A 22,755-nucleotide genomic window follows, 5' to 3' on the forward strand; every position below is an offset into this window, starting at 1 on the left:
CAAACTGGCTATAAAAGCTCTTGGGAACAAATGGTGACTGGAATACCAAATACAATGTTGACTAACTTTGAATAAAGATAGGCATAACTTTATAAGCAATGATTTTATAGTCAATTAATGAAAGAAAACTCAAACAGAATAAAACAATTTAAAAACAATTCCCCATATATTCTATTTTGGGTCACCTTTAGAACAATTTCCATCAAGCTATTTGGCACTATGTTGCAACTGTTAAGATACAAACCCTAGTAAGCTAATGCTGCTACAAAGCTCTTCCCTGGTGAACATCCATGCATCTGAATGTGCAAGGACTGAGACACCCACTGTCAGCGTCCTTAGATTCTGAAATACTGAGTGGTGCGTCTCTAGACAGGTGCAGCTTCTCTGTCTGAGTATGGCCACCTGTGTGAGCTGTTCAGCATCTTAGTACTCAAACTCTTTCAGCAACAGGCCCGCGGCATATTCATGCAAGAACATCAGCCTTTTGGTAGTATATCGGCATAACGTGCGACTCTTGTATGCTGAAACGATAGTCGGCATATTACTTAAATGTCTCATGCGTCACTGATTTCATCAGCTCCTTGTGTATTGGTTGGCTGCATGGCCATAAATATTGCTTCAGCCCACAAAATGGCTGCTTCCACTGTGTACAGGCCTACAGCCTTCTCATCTCCTTGTATGGTTCTTCAATAAACAAATTAGTTATTTTATGTTATAACTTTGCGTTTACTAATACAGTAACCATTTATTGGGCTGATTAGCTGATTTTCAGCTGCTCGGTCAGATAACCTCAGAGTGTGTACACAACACCCAGGGCCGAATAGTGTTTAAAAGATTGTGCACATTTTGTAGTGTGTACATAACCTGACCAATATTTCTGCCCGATAGTTAATTAAAAATGTCACCTTTAACAATCTTTAGGGCAGATAATCATTCAGATCGGAATGATAATTCAGTAGTCTGTACACTTGAAATCGGATGTTATCAAGACTGTTTCAACTCCCAGAAAATCATAAAGACTGTCGGATTGTGAGCAAACTCTTTTAGGTATGTACCTAGCTTTAACCAGTATGAGTTATGCATTGAAACATAAAACATACATATAAAAGGCGATGTCAATGGCTAATTTTATACATTCCAAACCTTAAATAAATAATGATAAATACTACATCCTCTACTCTACCCTCTATTTCTGCTTTCAATTCAGTATAGTGATTTGTCCTTTCCACAATGCTTCTCTGATAAAGTGGTAATAGGGAAGGAATTGGCTTGGTAATACTGTATGCAGTAAGATGAAATGCAGTGACACCAAATAATGCAGCCTATGTTTGGCTCACTACTACCACTACTCATATTCAGAATATTGTGAAATAGCCAAAGTAACAAAGGGCTGGAAGGAGCTCTAGTTCTAGGCCCAAGTCACAATATAGGCTCTCAGAGCCCAATGAAGGTTGCTTTATTTCTTTGTAAAGAAAGCAGTAAAACAGACTGATTTGCCTTAGTAATTATTAATTTTACATAGAAGAGACTGGGGAATTGAAAGGAATTAAACCACTTCAATTGTCACAGTCGGTCGATTAGAATTTTTTGCTCCAGATTGATACTAGATACTTCTAGTAGTTCTAGAATGTTTTTGATTTTCAATTCCTAATACTATATTTATATAAACATTGCAAATATTCTCATACGTCCCCCAACCAATATACTGAATTTGTCATGTTTTTTTTCTAAAAATTGGGGTCACAACATGTACAAGTAAACTAGTGTGAATGGACAACTACTCATTTCAGGAGGTTGGTAACAAAACCAAATGGTCTTGGTTTGAAAATTTTAAATGAAAGAAGTAATCCAGATTTCCTTTGTAGAGAACCCTGCATAGTCACATATTCTTTTATATCTTCTCAATGATATTTGATTTAAGTCAGCTGAAGTGCAACAAATAATTTAAGTAAATACACTTGCAGACCCAAATATAATGGGTAAAAGTTAACCTATGAAATTCTTTAAGTGATTTGATGGGTGAGCTTGTTCTGTACCAGCAAATTCCCAGTTGCCCACCATCCTCTCCTCTAGAAAGTGCTTCAGCATTGTAACCAGGCGCCCCTACAGGCAAAATATCGATTTTGTGACTTAAGAAGTCAAGAAGTGCTGCAGCAGCTGTAGGAGCAGCCAAGACTAACATGTGTCATAGGCCTGCCAACGCACACCATATTGGCAATGAGTTGTAGACCAATAACCATAGATTTTCCACTTGACCAATGTCTTCCTGCTTAACCCTAAGCACCAACTGGCCCTCTCCTCACTGCATGGATCCCAGGGGCTGGTTGGTGGAGGACAGCCATGTCTTAAGCAGAGCCTCACCCTGGCCACTGTGTGTATGATGTACACATGTAGCAAGGAGGAAGAGGTGACTCTGGGCCACCCACCACAACCTGACCACATGGCCGCAGCACTGAGACCCACTGTATCATGTGACCAGACTCCATAATGTAGGCCCGGCTGCGTATGGATATGTTGGAGAGGGTAAAAAAAAAAAAACACCACACATCCCCACCGTGATTCTATTCCATGTCTGTGTGTATCCCTCCGTCAGAGAAAGGCGCCCCCTGGCGGTGACAGTCTGCTGCTGCCGGTAAGAGACGCTCTTCTACCGCCGGGCCTGGGACAAAGAGACTACCTGAGAGCCGCTTTCCGAGTCCTCCCGGGACCCTCGCTCCTGCCAGGTTTGTGTTTTCCCGGGTTCCCGCCGACCCCCGCCCGGACAATGAGTCCCCCCCACATGCTAATGAGCCGCTGACGCCACATCCGATCTTTCTCGGACGCCATTTTGGCCAGGGCAGGATCGGAGCCGCTGTGTATTGTCTGGAGGAGGAACTCAGCCACCGGCTCCTTCACCATCATCATCACCCCCATCATCCTCAGCCGGGCCGGGGTCTCCGCGCCCCACCTCCAGTACCACCGCCCCCCATCCTCCTCCCCTCCTCCCTGCCGGCCGGTGAGGGAAATTCCGGCCTCTGTCACCCCCATCTCTGGGGCCCCCGAGTGGAGCGCTGCAGGTACGTCCGGGCCCCCGGGTGCTGCTGACCCCCAGCGCTGTGCACACGGGACCGGGGGGGACACGGGAGGCTGATGTGTGTGAGGAAGGGATGGGGAGCCACAGGAGAGGGGTAAGGCTGCAGGGCACAGTACAGGCAGGGGCATATAATAGGGAACACACTGCTACCCATATAGAGTACAGCGTGTCTGGGGCAGTACCCAGTACGGGGATACCTATACATCTACCGGATCTCTGGGTACAGAACATATATATAGTGTGTGTATGTTCTCTGGGGAACAGGGCAAGGATGCCGCGTTATATACACTACTACAGGTTACTGAGCACTAGATATAGGATCAGCACCCAGATACAGGCTCCTATATATTCCTATAGGTCTCATTGGGCGCAGTATATGGCCATTCATCCTGTATATGGGTCATCTGACAGTATGAGGATACAGGCTCAGGTCGCAGTATATTGCTGTAGGGCAGATGAACATAGTACAGGAAACATATGCAGATAGTGTGTTAGTAAATATATGATGTATTGGGGGGGTACTCAGGTTGGGGATATGGCTAGTTGATGGCTATAAGGCCCTCAGCAGCCTTCTGTATACGATGTCATATACATGGCTGATGGCTGTCATGTGTATGGGGGCACACATCTGGGTGTTATTGAACCCTGGCACAGAACGGATTACCACATCTGAGGTGTGAGGGGTGCTGCTGTGCGGCTGCGGGCAGAGAAGGGGTTAATGATTGGGGATGGGTACAGGGCTGCTGCCTCCCCCTCCCCTCCAGTCTGTCTGCTGAAAAAGGCGCGACTTGTAGCATGCTGCCTCCAGCCTGCTGCACAGCACACACGACACGGGGAATACAGACTGAGAGAAATATACATCTATATATATATATATATATATATATATATATATGATGTGCATACAGGGCAGAGTGCTGCAGAACAAAGACTGGTGCTCTTGGCTGGCTATGATGATCACTTATGCACATGGCTGCTGCTGTCACATCTAGTGCTGCTTCTGTGATTGTCTTTACTGATCACATCGTAGTAGTCATAGGTCTGCGTTATAGGAAGAAAGGGGGATAAAAAAATAAAGCCTGCCTACACCCAAAATGCACCGCAGCCGTGTCACCGGGAGAGATCACTATTCACTCCCACATTCCTGTAGGGGGCGCATTCTGTGCGCTGGGTAAGGCTCTGGAATGGGGGATGGGGTGAAGAAACTGCTGCACAGCGCCCCCTACAGGCCTGGGATAGGAATGGTCAGAGCTGCAACATCTCACTGCATACCCATAGTGCAGAGCGGTGAGTCACAGCTCTGCTTCCCCTGGTCTTGTCTTGTGCCTTCCTACATTGCTCATGTTCTGTAGCTTCGGCACCATTAGTTCTTTTGTAGACTTTGCAACAAAGTGCACCATTGTTTACACTTTAGCAAATAGTAATTATAGTCCCCAGGTAAATATACAGTAATGCTAGTTTTTGTAAAAATGGACTAACAAATAAGCATGTGTGGTAGGCAGAGCTTGAAACACATTTTATTTTGCTTTCCCAGCTGGACTCATTTCGTTAGAAACTACAACTTGGATGTATGGACCCCAGTTCCAGCCGCGATCACCTTGCTTTGTGTGAGGTTTACCATCATCATTTGTGGTACTGGCATCCTTGCTTTTCCTTCCTGATCTTCACATTTTATTGACAAAAAGGTTTGTCATATTGCAATTTTCCTGCATTCAGTCAACATTAACCTAATATATAACTTGTATGCAGGATCTCTGGTACTTCAAGAGTTTAGATATTTTCACATCTAATATATAATCAAATGTTTTTATTGAAATTGATTTCGAAGAGAGAAAACTGACATTAGAAAACTTTTACACAATTCTATCTATAGTTTCTTTGCAGCGAGTTAATGTAGCTCCATAAACTTACCCAGACTATGAATTAACTAGTTGTCCTGAGCATGGGAATACCTAATGTCATGACTGATCTAGGAGTACTTGCCCATACGTACACTAAGTAAGCCTGGATGCTACAAAAACAAAACGTAGGCTTCCACATTCAGCAGTACACAGTGCACACTTTGGAAGTTATTCCAGTAATCAGCCAGGAACTGGAACTAATGCTTTCTGGCGATGAACCTGAGGCTCCTATTGGGACATATCTACCTGCACCCCAATGTAAATGTATGGACACTAGTTGGAAAGGGGTAAAAGAAAAAGTACATAGAGAGAACTTTGTTTATGCAATATTGATAAATTGTAGAGTTGGTGAGGCCCACCTTAATATTAAGAATGACCTCTATGTATCAAGCATAGAAACTGGACAGTGTTCCCTTTTTGACGTTATGTAAATTGTTATTAATGAACATTCAGGGCGGAATTCAATTGATTCTAGCCCCTATCGCGCCCGACGGAGCTATTCAATTCTTGCTGCTGTCGGGCGTGATCAGCTGCCAGCGCTACATTTCAGCTCGCAGCCCCAGGGGATGAGAGCTGAAATGTGCGAAAAGTGACCTGTTTGGGCACCCAAACATCACTTTTCACGGTCGGGTTTAGCTGCTTTACGTGGTTAAACCTGACCTCTATGGGCGCGATCAGCGCGAAAAACGGCGTCAATTGAATAGCGGCCCGCGATCTCCTGTCACTTTAGATGATGGGAGATCTGGACCGCGTGGGAGATCCGGACCGCGTAATCAGTTGAATTCCGCCCTCAGAATGATGGTTCAGATATTGCAGGGTACTGATGTCTATGCTGGTAGTAATCGGTCCTGTTTGTGTGACCAAGATGGGGAAGGCTTTTCTTTGTTGAAATCTGACAGTATACTTAGGGATCAAATGTAGTTCCTCATTGGGCATTGCAGCTGCATGATCTTTTTGAGGGTTTATAATATTTAGATTTTCATGGAGCTTTTTAGTGTATGGTAAGCAATTCATCAGTTAGCTAGCATAGTTAATAGGTAATACAGCCTCAAAACTTCACTAGCTTTTGATTTAAGAGCCTTTTGTGTGGACACTTATGGGGGAATTCAATTAGCTGCAGGATATGCCCTGCAGCTAATTGATCGCACCATGCGGGGAATAGATATTCAATTAATTAGCTTTCTGCATGTGCAGTAAACAATGGGTTAACACAGGCTAACCCATTGATTCTGCGTAAAATGAGGAATTAGAGGGTTTACTCGTGTGTTAAACCCCATAAAGGTTCCTTTTATCGCAGTCTTTTCCTCAGCTCCTGAATCTGCAAGGAAAAGGCCACCTCTGGGTCTTAACGTGTGGGGTATACTCCGTTGATTGAATCTGGTGGTGCTAATTGAATCTCCCCCTAGAGGTATATTTACTAAAGAGGCAAGAAACCGCATGGTTGGTAAAAACGAGTGTTTTCGCTAGCACTTAAGGTGCATACACACGTAAAGATTTTCTGTCCAACCATCCAACTAGTTGATTGGTTGGAATGAAAATCTGGTAAGTTATGGGAGTAAATGATTAGCAATGTGCTCCTAAATGCCAGAAAACAGATGAAAATGGAATTTCAGATAAGTTTATTAAATGTTTGATCTAAATAATTTGTTACCAGATTTTCATTCCAACCAATCAACTAGTTGGATGGTTGGACAGAAAATCTTTACGTGTTTATGCACCTTTAAGCTGGCCACACATCTAAAGATTATCTGACCAACCAGCCAACTTGTTGATTGGTTGGAATGAAAATGTGGTAAGGATGAAAGCAAATGACAATCAGCAATTTGCCAATTTCCCAAACACCAGAAAATGGACAAAAACTGGTGTTTGAACAAATTGTTTAGATCAAACATTTAACAAACTTTTCTGACGAACATTTTCATCTGTTTTATGGCATTTAGGAGCAAATTGCTGATCAACAGTTACTCCCATCCGTTACCAGATTTTCATTCCAACCAATTAACAAGTTGGCTGGTTGGATGTAAGTTGGTCTAGTGTGTGGCCAGCTTTAGGCTTCACTCTATACATCAATGGGTCACTGCCACTGATGTCAATGTAAGAATCGCTGGTCTCTCCACAATAGTTTCCCTATGAAAATACTAAGGAAGCTAATTTAATAAGGATCCCAATGGTTTAAATACCATACCGTTGCAATCCTTGCTGAGATTTTAAAGACCGTTTATGGCAATAGTTGATCTCTTGGTGATATCACCAGATGTAGCTGTTATGGATTCGTGAGTACTTTTTGGTTATTACGCAGCCTTTAAAACTTTTATTATGCGTTTCAGCTGGTGTGGGACAAATTTTTTTATTTATTGTTTTGCTTTTCTGACTTGTTTTATGTAAGAAGCACATCACACTTTTGAAAATGGTACTATTCCCCTTGGTCACCACCACCCAGATCTTATAACAGGCCAACTTCACTGCTGAGTAATTGAATAATCATTATGACTTTAATATTTCAGAGGAAATTAACATCCTCAATTGTAAAATGTGAAATTGGATTTGTGAACTGTTTACTTCAAATAATAATTATTGTAAATATCCATATATGCAACTGTGTTCATGTTTTTAGCTTTTTTTTTTTTTTTTTAAATAATTCTTGGTGCATCTGGATTATAATGGACTTATTACAATAGTAATATTGAATCCATGTGAAACTAATATCACTTCTTCTTTTTTTTTTGTTTCTACCACGTCTGCCTGTGTAAATGGCATAATGTTTTCACATGGAAATCGGAGACTACTGCACTTGCACTACCTGCATTGTCTTGTTCATATTCACGTGCCACAACTGGCCTGTGGACATTACACCCATGTTAATGAGTGTGACTAAAGAACGTACGTGGCACACTTACAGGGTTATTCAATATGGAGCGAAAACGCAGTTTCTGCAAGGTTTTCGCTCGGATGACGTCATTTTCGCCGCTTTTACTTTTACACCGTATTCAATTTGAACACTTTTCGCCGGTGCGAAAAGTATATTGCATTCGACCCTGTGAAAAAGTATCACCAAGGAATGGGTGGAGAAAAAAAAGTGCAGAATTGGGGTTTTGGGGTGCTGCATTTTGGAAACCACCCTGCAACCTTCAGACAGTCCCCCAAAGGTAAACTGTGTCAAAAATAAAAATAAAAAAACCCCCGGAGACCCCAAAAAAAGCACTTTAATTTTGGGGGTGAAAACAAAATTGGGGGGTACAAAGTTAAAAACAATCTAGGGGGGTCCCCAAGTATGCCCCAGGTGTTTATTTATTTTTTTTTCATTGCAGGTGTTTGCGGCAGGTGGATTTTTCATGTTTTTTTTTTTTTAAACTTCACTTTAGCAACTTTTAAATATGCTCACCCCCATTTTCAAGTGCCCAAAATTTGCTGGGCCTACTTATTTTCTGCAAAAAAAACTTCAAAATACTATTCTTCACCACCTTCCCAAATCCCCAAAATAGCAGCTGTTGAGCCCGTTTAAAGACCCCAAAAACCTTCAGCAGGGCTAATCGGGGGTATCCAGAGTGATCCCCCATGTTAGAGCATCTTTTTGGGGGTGTTGGGGTGATTTCACATTCGCTGGGTGCCTTTTTCGACGATTTCATATTGAATACGGGTATAATTGGGGGCGCGTGCGATACTTTTTCGCCGGCAAATGCTTCGATGTGAGGCGAAAACTTCGACACGCATAGACTGCAAAGTTTTCGTTTCATATTGAATACCCCTATTAGTAGTGAATATCCTTTTGGAATGGCTACTGGATCAGTGCTGCGTAAAGTGTTAATGTGAATATTGCTGTGACTGGGAAGTACATATTGGACTGAATAGTTATTTTATATTAATCTTGCATGGCTTTGTGAGCCTTTGGACGACAATGCTGTAGGCCAGTACTCTGGGACGTAAAACTAGGCTACACCTGGAATTATTTCTTTAACCTCTACAGTTCCTTTAGAATTTGAGACATGTTTATGTTTCTATGGAGAAAAAAATTATCTTCTCTTCTCGGAACAATACAATTGCCCGCCCGGTAAACTCATGACTAGCGGATTTATGCTCACACCTCAGGAGTTTACTGCAACTAAGCCCCGGACATTAGTAGCGGTAAGGTGCATCTCCCAGCTCAAGTGCTGGGCGTGATGCAATCAATTGAATAGCTCTGGGTGCTTGATCCAGGAGCTACGTCACTGTGAAGAGAATTTAAGCCCCCCCCCCCCCCCCATATGGAGTGTGTATACACTCTGTAGACACTTTATAAGATACCTATCAGGTGCTGGGTAGGACCCACAATTGCCCCCAGAAGATTCTGAATTGTTAGTGGTCATGGATTCAACAAAATGCTGGAAACATTATTTAGAGCAGGGTTTCTCAAACCAGGCCCTCAGGGAACCCTAACTGGAGCACAAGTGTGTTAGTTGATTAACACAATAGATTTACAGGTGGTACTAATTATTCCTGAGGATACCTTCAATATACACGCTGTTAAGGTTTTATGTGGCCAGAATTTTAGAAAAACTGGCTTAAGCTAGGTACACTGTCCAATTTTTTTATTTGTTTTTTGATCTGGACTATAGACTGCAATTTTTTTTTTTTTGGCATATTGAAAGCCCCAATATCTGTGCTATACATTATGCAATTTTTTATTAGAAGCTACTGATATTGCATATGTCCATCCACAAGGGGGATGGCAAAGTAACAGGAAATATGAGCAGATTATTGAGAATGCACACACACTGATTGATATCATGAAATTGAGACTGAGATTTTCGGTCTTGACCGACAAATCGGATGATTTGGAGGAATGTGTTATTGGGTGTTTTCTAACCATTTTATCAGTGAAATGCTGAAACGATCATTAATACACACTATACAGTAAATGAGGCCTGTCACTCGATTATTGGCAAATCAGATCAATAATTGTATAGTGTGTACCTAGCTTTAGACTAGGGGTGGGGAACCTATTTTCTGCCGAGGGCCATTTTGATATATATATAACATTATTCGCGGGCCCGGTGCAGGCCAAGCCCCTCTGTGTAAAGTCACACGGGGGCTAGGCTACAATCGCCAGTGATTACAGCAATGCCCAGATCATCCTGGGGATGCTCCGGGAGCTGTAAGGGCAGCGGTGTGCCCGTCTGAAGCATCCTAATAGTGCTCCAGGCGGCACTTCTGCATAGATTCTGGCTGCAGGGTGCCATTCTAGGCACCCTGCTAGCCAGATGAGGCTATCAGAAAAAAGCTCAGAGGGCCAGACCAAATGGTTTCGTGGGCCTTATACGGCCTCCAGACCTGAGGCTTCCCATTCCTGCTTTAGACCTTCTGGTGCATTATAATTGATGGTATCATTGTGCAGTTGCTGCAGATTTGTCAGCTGCACATTCATGTTGCAACTCTCCCGATCCACAAAACCCCAAAGGTGATCTCTTGGCTTGAGGTGCCGTGACTGTGGAGGCCATTGGAGTACACTGAACTCATTGTCACGTTAATGAAACCACCTTGAAAAGATGTGTTTTGTGACACACTGCTTTATCTTGCTCTTAGTAGTCATTAAAAATGTGTAGACTGTGATCATAAAAGGATGGACATTGGCAGCTATTCAATTCACCGCTCTGTTTGGTTCGACCTAAGGATTTCTTCTCGCACCCCCTGGGGATGCGAGGAGAAATCAGACTAAAGTGCCAGCCACGCGGCAGTTTTACTGCTATAGTCTGAGAATGCCGGTTCTCGCGACTAAACACCCAGGTTAAGTCGCAAGAACCAGCATTCTCCGACTTAACCACTTGCAGACTAAGCAAACAGCGCTGAGAATTTAGTAACTCCGGGAGTTCCCTCCCGTAGCTATTCAGCATCGCGCTGAATTGAATCATTGTCGGCAACGATACTCATGAGTGTTCTCCCCAAGGCCAGGCGGCAGCATCCTGCAAGTGAAGAACGAGCCCATGTTCGGACTCTTGGGGGCAGCCGACATGGGAAGAACACTGCTAATGTTATCTGTTTTTATTTAAATTATGTACAATTTGTATTAAGGAGTTTAATGTTTTTCCAGAAAATAATTCCCATGCCACCAATCTGAACCATTGACGCAAGACAGGATGGATTCATGGGGCGGAATTCAATTGATTCCAGCCCCTATCGCGCCCCACGGAGCTATTCAATTCTTGCTCCTGTCGGGCGCGATCAGCTGCCAGCGCTCCATTTCAGCTCGCAGCCCCAGGAGGATGAGAGCTGAAATGTGCGAAGAGACCTGTTTGGGCGCCCAAACATCACTTTTCGCGGTCGCGCCCAGTACTTTGGTAGGGTTTAGCTGCTTTATGTGGCTAAACCTGACTTCTATGGGCGCGATCAGCGTGAAAAACAGCATCAATTGAATAGCGGCCCGCAATCTCCTGTCACTTTAGATGGCAGATCCGGACCGCGTAATCAGTTGAATTCCGCCCATGTTGTCTGCCAAATTCTGACCCTAGCATTTGCATGTTGCAGCAGAAATTGAGGTTTGTTAGACCATATCAAGTTTTTCCAATCTTTAACAATCCAGTTTTGGTGAGCGTGTGCCTACTACAGCCCCAGCTTCCTGTTCTAGACTGACAGGAGTGGTACTCTGTGGTCTTCCATACGCTTCACGGTTTGACATGCCGTGTATGTCATTTTTTTATTTTGTGCGGTACAAATGTGTCTTCATAGTGTTTGGCAAACACTATTACCGAAGTCTGCACCAAACAGCCCTTCTTGACACACCAGGTCCTTTGTGACTGTGCAATCGTCTCTTTCGCATGAATGTGCGTCTTAGTCACAATGTGATGCGACATAAGCTTAACAAAGCTGCACTGATGTATTTGTTATGCGACACTTGTACATCTGAGTGTAAATTAGTCTGAATCTGTATACGAATTGCTACAATGCAGCAGCCATTTGCGATTTTGTACATGTTCTAAACTAATTCTTGTGTGGTTTAAGTTGCAGCTCTGTCTGTGGTACAGATTGAGTGGTAGTTTGCTGTATCTGTGGTGTAAATAAGACGGAAATGTAAAGAAAAGTCGCTATGCTATACTGCTTACTCTGACTTCTCTCATTAACAAATAATTTTTTTTCCCACAGACCTGCTACCGGTATTACTGGATGTTTTTGTTTTAGGCACCATACTCTTTAAATTCTATATACACTGTTGTGCGTTCAAATCCCAGCAACAGTTTCTGAGATGCTCAGAACCCCTCTTTCCCCACCTTCTACCTGTTTGGCACCATTGATTATTTGATAATCAACCCAACCTAGGGGCAGCACAGACGGTGTAATGGTTAGCATTACTGCCTCATAGCACTGAGGTCGTGGGTTTGATTCCCACCACGGCCCTAAGTTTGTATATTCTCCCTGTGTTTGCGTGGTTTTCATCCGGTTACTCCAGTTTGCTCCCACACTCCAAAAATATACTGGTAGGCTAATTGGCTGCCAACAAGACTTAACCCTAGTGTGTATGTGAGAGCATGTGGAAGGGAGTTATAGATTGTAAGCTCTACTGGGGCAAGGACTGATGTGAATGGCCAAATATTCTCTGTAAAGTGCTGCAGAATGTGTGCGCTATATAAATAACTGGTGGTAATAATAATAAAAACCTCTTCTAGTGATCCTTGATTGTGGGCACGTGCGCTTTAATGCCCTTCTATGAATCCGTCCCTGTCCACTCTAGAATGAACACCACCAACCTTTTGTATAGTGCTCACTTTTTGCGATGTGAGACTTTTGTTCAACCAGTGATCACTGTGTACTAGATGTGTGTTAAGTGACCTGCCTATCAGGCATGTGTTATCATTGTAAGGATGGGCAAGACAACATTTTTGTGTGGTGTCGTCCAATTTGGTATTATAGTGATTGCAGTAGGTTTGAGTGATGACAAAACTTCCACTACGAAAACTTCATGAAGAAATGAACCGTGTTGGTCCTGCCATGTCGTTTATATAATTGACCTGTTCAAAAAAAAAAAAATAAACTTCTTCAGCCGTTTAAGCTGTTTGGAATGACAGAATTTTTTTTGTGCACGATTTGTCTGTGATATGAGCCATTGATCACAACAAGATTATTAGGGGGGAATTCAGTTCAGACATTGGTGTGCTGTGCCTTCGCAGAACGGCACATTGCACCAGCATGCATCACAAGCGTTTACGAGGGAAATCTTTCAATGTTGGCACTATAGCAAGTGTCCGATATGTGCCCCGATGGGCATCGCCAAAAATTGAATTCCTCCCCTTAGTCTCTGAAAAGCATCCCCATACCATTCGGCTACTACTGCCATAGGGGGGAATTCAATTGAACGCACTATTGAATAGCGACAGGAGGGACTCCCAAAGCTATTCAATACACTGTGTTGTGTGGTCGGAGAAATGCCGGTTAACGCGCCTATTGCGCCTTGACAAGTGTGTTAAGGCGCGTTAACTGGCATTCTCTGACCAAAGTGCCGGGTGCGCGGCTGTTAGCGCAGCGCTATGCAGAAAACCTGCTGCGCGCCCGGCACTTTGGTTGGATTTTTCTTTGCATCCCCAGGGGGGTATGAGAAGAAATTCTTAGCGCAATCAAACAGCGCAGTGTATTGAATAGCTTTGGGAGTCCCTCTCATCGCTATTGAGTAGCGCGTTCAATTGAATTCCCCCCCATACTTCAGAGGAGGTGGTGTTACCACTGTGGTATGCTGCGTTTATTTTTGTGTATTACATACTGCTTAATACTCAGGCTAAACGGTTCAGGTTAGTCTTGTCAGGCTCCTGGCTCCTTTGTTTACATATTTGCAGTATTTTGTAGTTGAATATATAAGATATGGCCAAACACAGGAGCTGTCACAGTAATTCCTGTTGGCACACTGAATGACTGGAGGTAGCATTTGAGGGGAACACTACTAGGCAGAGGGGCATGTACAGCAAGTGACAGGTTAGTGGGCAGGGATGGTATGTGAGTGACTGGTTGGTGGGCAGGGATGACGTGAGTAATAGGCTGGTATGCAGTGGTGCTGTGACTGAATAGTAGGTGTGGAGTATCTGGGGGTGTTAAGTACATTATCCAGCTACATAACACCCTTTTAATTATGTTAAAATGTATATGTTTTGTAAGTTTACATTTCATTGACTCAGGGCCCTAAAAAGCATATCTCACAGTCTTCCCAATTTTTCTGGGACAATCCCCACACCCCTTACTTTGAGACCACACCCCTTTTTGGATTTGCCATGTCCCCTTTTTTAATCTTTGTAGAACCAAAAAGGTTTTCAGCCTCTAGAGTTGATGAGGGAGTCTAAAAGTCTGGCCACCCCTGGGGTAATGTATTCTACCTGTGCTAATTAGAGCCAGTAATTGTAGGGGGTATAAATACTTTTATTTATTTTTTATTTTTGTAATTTGTGGAACAGGTTTTGTATAGTGATTGAATTGACATGTTCCTCAGTGCTTTGGTTGAGCACCCAAAAATGTAAAATTTACAATCATGTTGAGGGTTGAATACTTTTTCAAAGCAATGAGTACAAATACACATACTGACTGTAACTGTGAGGCTATTGTCCTAATATGACACTGTGCAGATGATGCAATGAAACATGTTTGTTTTTGTTTTTTTACTTAGAAAGCGATATTTGTTTTATACAGTATGGCTGTATTGTGTTTTTTTTATTTGATCAAAAAGCGTTCAATGATCAGATGCAATGATGGCTCATATTTAAAATGCTGATGTCTGGTTAGCAAAATGCAATTTCTAGCTATGCTACAGATGTGTCCACATACATCTATCCTCTGCACTACATTTCGTGTGAGTGCAGTTGACTCTGTAGTGGCGAGCGTCTATTCGTGCAACTTTATAACCTTAAAATGCATCTTATTGGCAACACGATGTGAATAGCTAGCACAAGCAGCTTCTGATTAAAATGATATGCAGCATGCCTATATCCTGTGTGTGTCTGCGGCTGTATCTGCATGTAAAATGCTACGTTGCAGTGTCAGCGGCTGTAACGCTGTAATGTAGCATTTTGCATGCAGATACTCACTGACGCACACAGAACATAGGCATGCTGCATATCATTTTAATCAGCAGAAGCTACTTGTGCATACCATTCACATTGTTTTCCGAATAAGACACATTTTAAGGGAAAAAGTTGCATGAAAAGATGCTTGGCGCTACCGAATCATGCCGCTGCATGGCGCAAATAGAAAGGACTGTTTAACATGCAAGGAGGGTAGATGAATGTGGACACATCTCTATGTTCTAATCTAAGATGCACAATCCTTTCTTTGGTGTTTTCATGGAATACATTTCATGCCCTGTATGTAAAGGTGGCCATACACAGTGTGCTAGCCACCGCGTGACGCAACGGGGGATACAACGTCTGACATATAAGGCAGTCCCCACACATGGTGCAATCGGGTGGCCAAACGCCCGATATGCCTCCCCCCCCCCCCCCCCCCTCCTCCTCCTGCATACCGTTGCATGGGATCGCACATCGCATCCCCTGATCAACTGAACCTGCAGTAAGACCAGGGGGTGCGATATACGACCCCACGGGTTCCCGCTCAGTCCGACATCCAGCCCATACACGGTGCGATCTAGCAGCCAAATCATACCAGTCAATCGGAAAGGCTGCTTTATCTCACTGTGCGTGGGGGCCTTAAGTCTCACTGTATGCAAACGGTAGTGTTTTGCTGCTTAGTATGTGGTAACTTACTGTATTACAGGTTGAGTCTCCCATATCCAAAATGCTTGGGACCAGGGGTATTTTGGAATAATTGCATACCATAATTAAATATCTAGGGACTAGGACCCAAATATACACATAGAATGCATTTGTGTTGTATACAATTTTATACAATATTTTTTATTATTTTGTGGCTCAAACAAAGTTTGTGTACAGAAAAGAAATTCATTTGTTTCATATTCATATACACCTTATACATACAGCCTGTAGGTAATTTTATACAATATTTTTAATAATTTGTGCCTTAGACAAAGTTTGTGTACATTGAACCATCAATAATCAAAGGTTTCATTATCTCAGTCATGCCCAAAAAAATCCGTATTTTGGAATATTTGGATATGGGAGACTCAACCTGTACTTTGTTATACAGTTATCTATTTTCCAGTGTACAGACTGAAAGAGCAGTGTGCTGCAGTTGGGGTTTTCTGTGCATTGCAGTACTGTTAGCTACTTTTTAAAATGTCAGTTTATTGTCCTATGTCCAGGTATGTTATACAGGGAAAATACGTTTATATTACTGTAGTTTCATAATCCTAAAAAACTCCTGAAGCAGCAAAGATTTTGTGAGCCAGTCTTATCCAGGCTGCTTGGGACTGGAAATTGTATGGATAATTATTTGTTAAGCTTTCTCATATCTTTTATCTGATGAAGTTGATTAGTTAATATATAAAAAAAAAAATTACAAATAAAGCCTCCTATATATTATATGAAGTAGCCTGCAATAAACCAGGTTGTTCTTTCAGGTAATACCATCACCTATATGTATGCTACACTCCCTTTGAATTCTTGTGTGCAATTCAATTGTTGTAGCTGCGGCTATTTCTTCCGGGCACGCAATTCAATGGTTGCTCTGTTTGGACGCACATAGCCGTGGCTGCACACATTTCTGCTTGCACCCTCCCAGGTTGGTGAGCATAAATGTTCGAATAGTCGGCTGTTTAAGCATCCAAATCCTGTGCTCTTGGGTTTGGAAGTGCTAAACCCCGTGTGTTTGCGTGTGCACATGTGGCACTGGCTCACGAATGGAGCAACAATTGAATGGCTCCATCGGGCACCCAAAACACTTTTCAATCGCCCCCCAATTGACAGTTACTCCAGTCATAACTTTTCCATCTTCTGCTGATTGATATAAAGACATGGCAGAAAAAGCACAAAAAAGCAACCAATCACATTCTAGCTATAATTTATCTAATGCATCCTAGAAAATAATAAAATTGAATTGGTTGCTAGGGGCAACACCACAATATTTTTTTATTTTTTTTAATTCTAGAAGCTTTTTTTAAATCTACCCCCTCAGACTGATCTGGAGAATGATGAATCAAAGACGCCTGCACATGGATTAATTCGATCACTGAATATTTATATAATAAGTTTGTATTTTGAGGTTGCAGTTGGTACATTTCTTCTGACTCTATGCAAAGTTCTCTGACTCTACCTCTTCGATATCAGGAGCAGAGTTATGGATTCAGTGTCCAAAAAATGGTCTTTGTGGGGGAAGCAGAAAAGCTCTTTCAAGATGCACAAACTGGGTTCGGGGAACATAGCCATTCTTTTCTCTCTTAGGCTGTCAAGTTTGGCAACACATTTCATTTAATTTTTTTTTTAACCAAATTACAGAGATTCAGGTGTTTACATGAGGTACAATTAGTGTCCGTGGATACTGACACAATGGGTTGATGGTCTTCATCTACCTACAGTGTTCTCCCCAGAAATGTTTTCCAGCCGGGTGGCATCAAGAAGTAGCCGGGTGGGGGCCTTCACAATAATAAAATATTTTAAGCCCTGACCTTATGATGTTTTAAACTTGAAACAACATTTTATATATTAATTCTTCTCTTATTATTAGAGGCCCAGTCGTCTGATTATGTAAAAGCTGCAAAGTCTGTAGGATGTGGTCCTTTTTTATACAGCTCCCAGATACTGTCCCCACTTTCAGGCTCCCAAAGTGCCAGGTGGTAGGCTGTTTTCTTACCGGGTGGTGCACCCGCAAAAACACAGCTTGGAGAGAACACTGACCTATTCCAAATCTGTGTGTTCCAAATCTGATGTTTTTATGCTCACATGCTATGAATGGCTGTTAACTGTGGTTGGGGCAGTATAGTAAACCCTAGAGTGTGTGTGATGTAGAGTAGGGAGCTTAGACTAAGTTTCAATAGAGCAGGGAATGATGTGAATAATTACTTAGAATAGCAGTTCATGGCGGCCTCAAGCTCCACAATGTAAAATGCTTTGCATCCTAGTGGGTGATAGACGTATGAAATTTTTATGTCTAATGCTGCTTACATGGCCATTATATTTGCAGAGTATTGTATTTGGGTACCATTTGCCTAGATGCACACAGAGGAGGAATTCAGTTGTGTTTTTTGTGCGCCCATAAGTAATGGGTACAAGATGGAGCAATTCAATTGTTGCTCCGATCAGGTGTGAGTGCCGAGTTCGCCCATTACTTGTCGCCCTTGTTGCATCCAAATATACCCTTCTAAAATCCTGGTTAGAGCACCCAAACAGCCTTTTTGGTGCCCAAAAGACAGACTTTTTGTAGATTTCTGCTCGACACCTCAGGAGGGTGCAAGCAGAAATCTGGGTGCCTGATCAGAGCAACAATTGAACACCCCCCCCCCCCCCCTCATCATGCTGCTATTTCTTTCTAGCCATCTCTTCCCCTATTGTGAATATTCTTTAAAATGATTGTGATATAATAATACTGCCTTATACAAGGTTATTGCAGCATTTTTTTTCCTCCACTTCAATATTATGTTACTTCGTAAAGTGGGCTTGGATTTATAAACATCACAATGGTTTGTCACTGTTATAGAATACACATAACTGTAGTGTTCTGGCCCTGGCATGCACACTACAATTGTGTATTCTATAAAAGTGAGGGCAGGGCGCCTTGCATGAAAACGGGCAATATTGTGTGCACTGGAAACAGATGTGGTTACTCGAAAGGGGCATGTCCTTAAGACATGCCCCCTTTTCGTCACTGTAGGTAGTGTACCCGGCAATTATGGAGATGCCGGACAGCCGAAAATCTCTCGTTGCAGAGTGAAAAGATGCCGTGCATGTGCGCAAGGCATCTATTCACCAGACTGACGTTTTCATCTTAACTTTTCCCACCAAAGAACACTGCAGCCCGCGAGTGAAGACTGCACCCGGCAAACTGTTTCAGTAGGCGCCCTGCTAAAACAGCCTAGTAGGAACACTATAATTGTATATAGCTTTAATTTTATTGTGGCCAAATTTACATCATAGTAGTAAAAAAGAGAAGCACACAATAAAATATATAATTTAAGCAATAGAAAGGACATTTTTGCATTCTAAATTAAGTGATTGAAAAAGTTTTTAATCATGTTCCCTCAAATACAGGTTTGTTTGTTTTTTTTAAATCATGTTCCCTCAAAAAAAAAATTAGTTTGTTTGGGGCTCTTTCTTATGTGAAAATTTATTAGAGGTCTTAGGGGGGAATGCAATTGTTGGCGCCTGACGGAGCAATTCAAATGTTGCTCCGTTTGGCAGGAATGCAGTGGGGCACCCTCCTGAGGTGGCGAGTAGAAATCTGTGAAAAGCGCTGGTTTTGGGTACCTAAACTGCTGCTTGGGTGCACTAACCAGGCCTTTGGGCTTTGCTATGTAAAGTAGCTAAACGCTCCTAGTCTGTTTGGGCAGGACATGCACAAAAAGGTATGGGCGTCCAAAACAATTGAATATCGCACCCCAATCTCCCGTCACTTTAGATAGATTTAAAAAAAAAAATTTCCCGTCTATAATCTATTGAATAGCCCCCTTTGACAGAGTAAATCACACAGCGGCCAGTCTTTACACTAATGTTTCAAGTTGGTTTATTTATGGTACTAGTGTTTGAAGCTACTGGGAAATGTAAAGCAAGAAAAAGGATAACAGAACTTTCTTTTTTTTTTTTAAAGGTGTGGTTATATAGAAGCTACTACTTGTGGTGTTATAAACATGCACTTAAGATAGATTTTTCTTATAGTAAGAACAACTTACAGAATTATGCTTCTGTCCTTGCAAACATAACTATAAAAATGACCACCCAATTACACTACGGCTCATAGAACACTACTTACCTGCACAGCTGCTCATAATCTTGGTAAAGCTCCTTCTATAACATTCCCTTGTTCCAGTTCCTCCAGGGAGCATGGCAGCATCTTGTATCCGACTACATCCTCAAAATAGTTTCCTTGTTCCATTAATATTCTCTTATTTACAAAATTTCTTGATTCTCCTTTTAGCTGATTAGCACCTACCACTAAAGAGTGATTGCGTTTTATCTGCAATGCGGTTACTTACTGGGGAACACACATTAATTAGGAGTGAAAAATGCATAGGGCTCATTGATTGCTTTGTGCCTTTATCCCAAAGTAATTGCAGGAGCGTTCGCAGTGCATTGGTTAGTTTTGCCCCCAAATGTGGGAAATGTGGCTCCATCTGTCAGTGACAAACATTTTTCATTAACCTGTGCTGGAACTTATGTATGTATGAAAGTTAGTCAGTGGTGTGTACAAGCTTGAACGGATTTGTGACATCATTTTAAGAAGTTTTCAGTGGTGATTGTGTTGACTCAACTATAATGTCTTAAAAACCAAAACAGTATTTCTTTATTTCAGCACCACCTGGCATAAAACTTGCTTCATGCCATGCATTCATACTTTCTAGGCAATTGGTCTCAGGAATACTTAAATAAAATGCCTGTCAGACGGCCTGCAGATATCGCAGGTGTAAATACATTATATTACGGTGTATTGGCCCTGATATCTGCACTCCGCCCCCCGGGGAAGGAGACATTTCCCTGTTTCTTCCCTGTGAAGGAACAGGAAATGTTTGTCAGTCGGCCAAGGCTAGGCATGTACTGCCCGATACAATATTTCGTAGTTAAATGTCGGCTGCATCGGACGAGCATGTTGGGCGATCCTGCATTCCCTACCTATCGATATTTTACTCTGTTGCCCGCGCACACAGTACAATTATCAGGGCGATACGCTGATATCGGTCGGATCACCCCGATAATTGTATAGAGTATGCCCAGCATTAGCTGACGTTTTTAGGATTGTTGCAGGCATTTGCAATTTTGTGTAACATCATTTATAGATACATTTGCCGAATATAGTTTAAGTACGTATAGTGTTCCCGCTAGGCTTTTATTGGGGCGCCACACTCCGCCCGATTTTAAAGGGGCAACATTTTCCCTGGATGGCCACTCTCCCTTTTTCAGGAGCACGAACAGACACTCCCTGCCCGCACCCTTAGCGCCCTGCCCACGGTCTAGCAGGAACCCTATACAGATGATCATAATGTGGCATAGTATGGCCACCTTAGCTTTTCCCATTGTTAGTTTAGCCATGGTTTTGTCATCTATAGTGGGTTGGTGTCTCCTGACAGCACTTGATATGTATAATTTTTCACTTGGGCATTCTGGTTTTGCACCTCACTGTTTTACTATGGACTCTTATCTGACGTTTCAATACCTGAACTGCTGTGGTTAACCAAGTATCATAATAGATCTAAATGCATTTTGGGTCTGATTCTGTATTGGGTCTTTAGCAAAAAAAGAGCAAGTAACTGTGAACCTGGGTAAAACCATGTTGCATTGCAGGTGGGGCAGATTTTAGATGTGTAAGATGTGCGTCTAAACTGAAATCTAAATTTCAGTGTAAAAATAAAGCTGTACAGTATTTGTGGGCTACATGCAAAAGCAGCCAAGATTTACTCTGCATGCAAAAATAATAAATGTATTTGCACCCCTTGCATTGCAACATGGTTTATACCAGATACAAAGTTACTTGCTTTTTTTGCTTTGCTCCCACCTCACTATCAGTCCCTTTGTGTATGCCTAATGCAAGTACTTAAAATAAAAATATTGTGGTATTCTTATTAAAATGAAAGTACCACAACATAAATAAATTGTATTTGGCATAATTTTTAAAAGGTACTTGTTGAATTTTTCTATTCCATTATCTGACTAGAGCACCTCGTCATGGTTCCAATTTTTCCATTTTTTCCCCCTCATTTTCAAGGGGCCATCCAAATGTGTGGCTACAGATGTTTAGCAGTCACAGAGAACTGCAGTTATTCCCTTTATTACTACTAGAAGAATGGAGAGAACTACCCGCCATCAAACTTCAGTTACTTACATTACTCCAAAAACTTTCATTTGTATAGTGCTTAGTGCACTTGTTACAGAAACTAATTTTAATACTGCTAACATTTATTCCAAATCTTATTATTTCATCTCTTTATAAATGGTAGTACGCAGTTAAAAAGCTTTTTCGAAGAAAAGGCAAAATGTTACATAAACAATAAAAGAAAACGGTAAGAGTCAAAAGTGCATTGCTTTTGACAAACACATGATCAAAGGTGACGTAGGATCACATAAATAATGACAAAACAAAAAGTACTGTTAGAATAATCTAGGCCTGGCACGGGGTGGGGCGGCTGGACCGTAGAAAGGGCATCCATCTGCTGGTGGGGTCGGCATCCAGCAGGTTTTAGCTGGGTGCCGACAGGGCAGGGCGCATTCTGCCCTTTTGAAATCAGGCAGGGTGTGGTGCCCCACTAAAACAGCTTAGCTGGAACGCTAGATATTAATGGACAATCCCGCCATACGAGAGTGCCTTTGTGCCCACTCTGACTCCAACAAAGGTCCGATGTCAACTGATATATATAGAGTGCAGTATCTCGGGAACCATATACTAACGGTGTAAATTTTATAAATGTTTTCTTTAAGGTTTGTATTATTAGATGTCTTAGCTACCCACTGACTGATAACTGACCATTCCCCATCATATAAACTCCTCTCTAAGTATTTTTCCCATGTAATTTAAAAATGTTCCTTGTCCTCAGTAGATTGCTCTGCTAGCATGGCATACATGATAGAGATGGCTCCTCTGCGGTGCGGTTCATAAGTATATAGTCGCTCAAAGTGCATGGGATTTACTGAGGGAGTCAATAAAACTGTTAGGGCCTCGTTTTATCACCAAAACGAGTGATAAATGTCACTGTGTATGATAAATTGTGCTCCAGCCAATCAG

The 22,755-nt window shown here is 42.2% G+C and overlaps 1 protein-coding gene across 5 annotated transcripts in view; it reads left to right on the plus strand.

Moving 5' to 3' along the window:
* Window positions 1–2,574: 2,574 nt before the first annotated feature.
* Window positions 2,575–22,755, plus strand: part of ADNP (activity dependent neuroprotector homeobox) — a 30,377-nt gene continuing 10,196 nt past the window's right edge. Inside the window, exons 1-2 of one of the 5 annotated variants that reach the window (XM_088472122.1) lie at window positions 2,575–2,723; window positions 4,608–4,758. The gene's annotated coding sequence lies outside the window, so the exon portion shown is untranslated. Of the gene's footprint in view, window positions 2,724–2,752; window positions 3,057–4,607; window positions 4,759–22,755 lie in introns of those variants that run through there. The other 4 variants (XM_088472123.1, XM_088472121.1, XM_088472125.1 and 1 more) reach the window with 4 other exon arrangements.

This window comes from Taudactylus pleione, unplaced genomic scaffold (genome assembly GCF_031769625.1).
Source record: "Taudactylus pleione unplaced genomic scaffold, aTauple2 ptg000121l, whole genome shotgun sequence".
Classification (NCBI taxonomy): domain Eukaryota; kingdom Metazoa; phylum Chordata; class Amphibia; order Anura; family Myobatrachidae; genus Taudactylus; species Taudactylus pleione.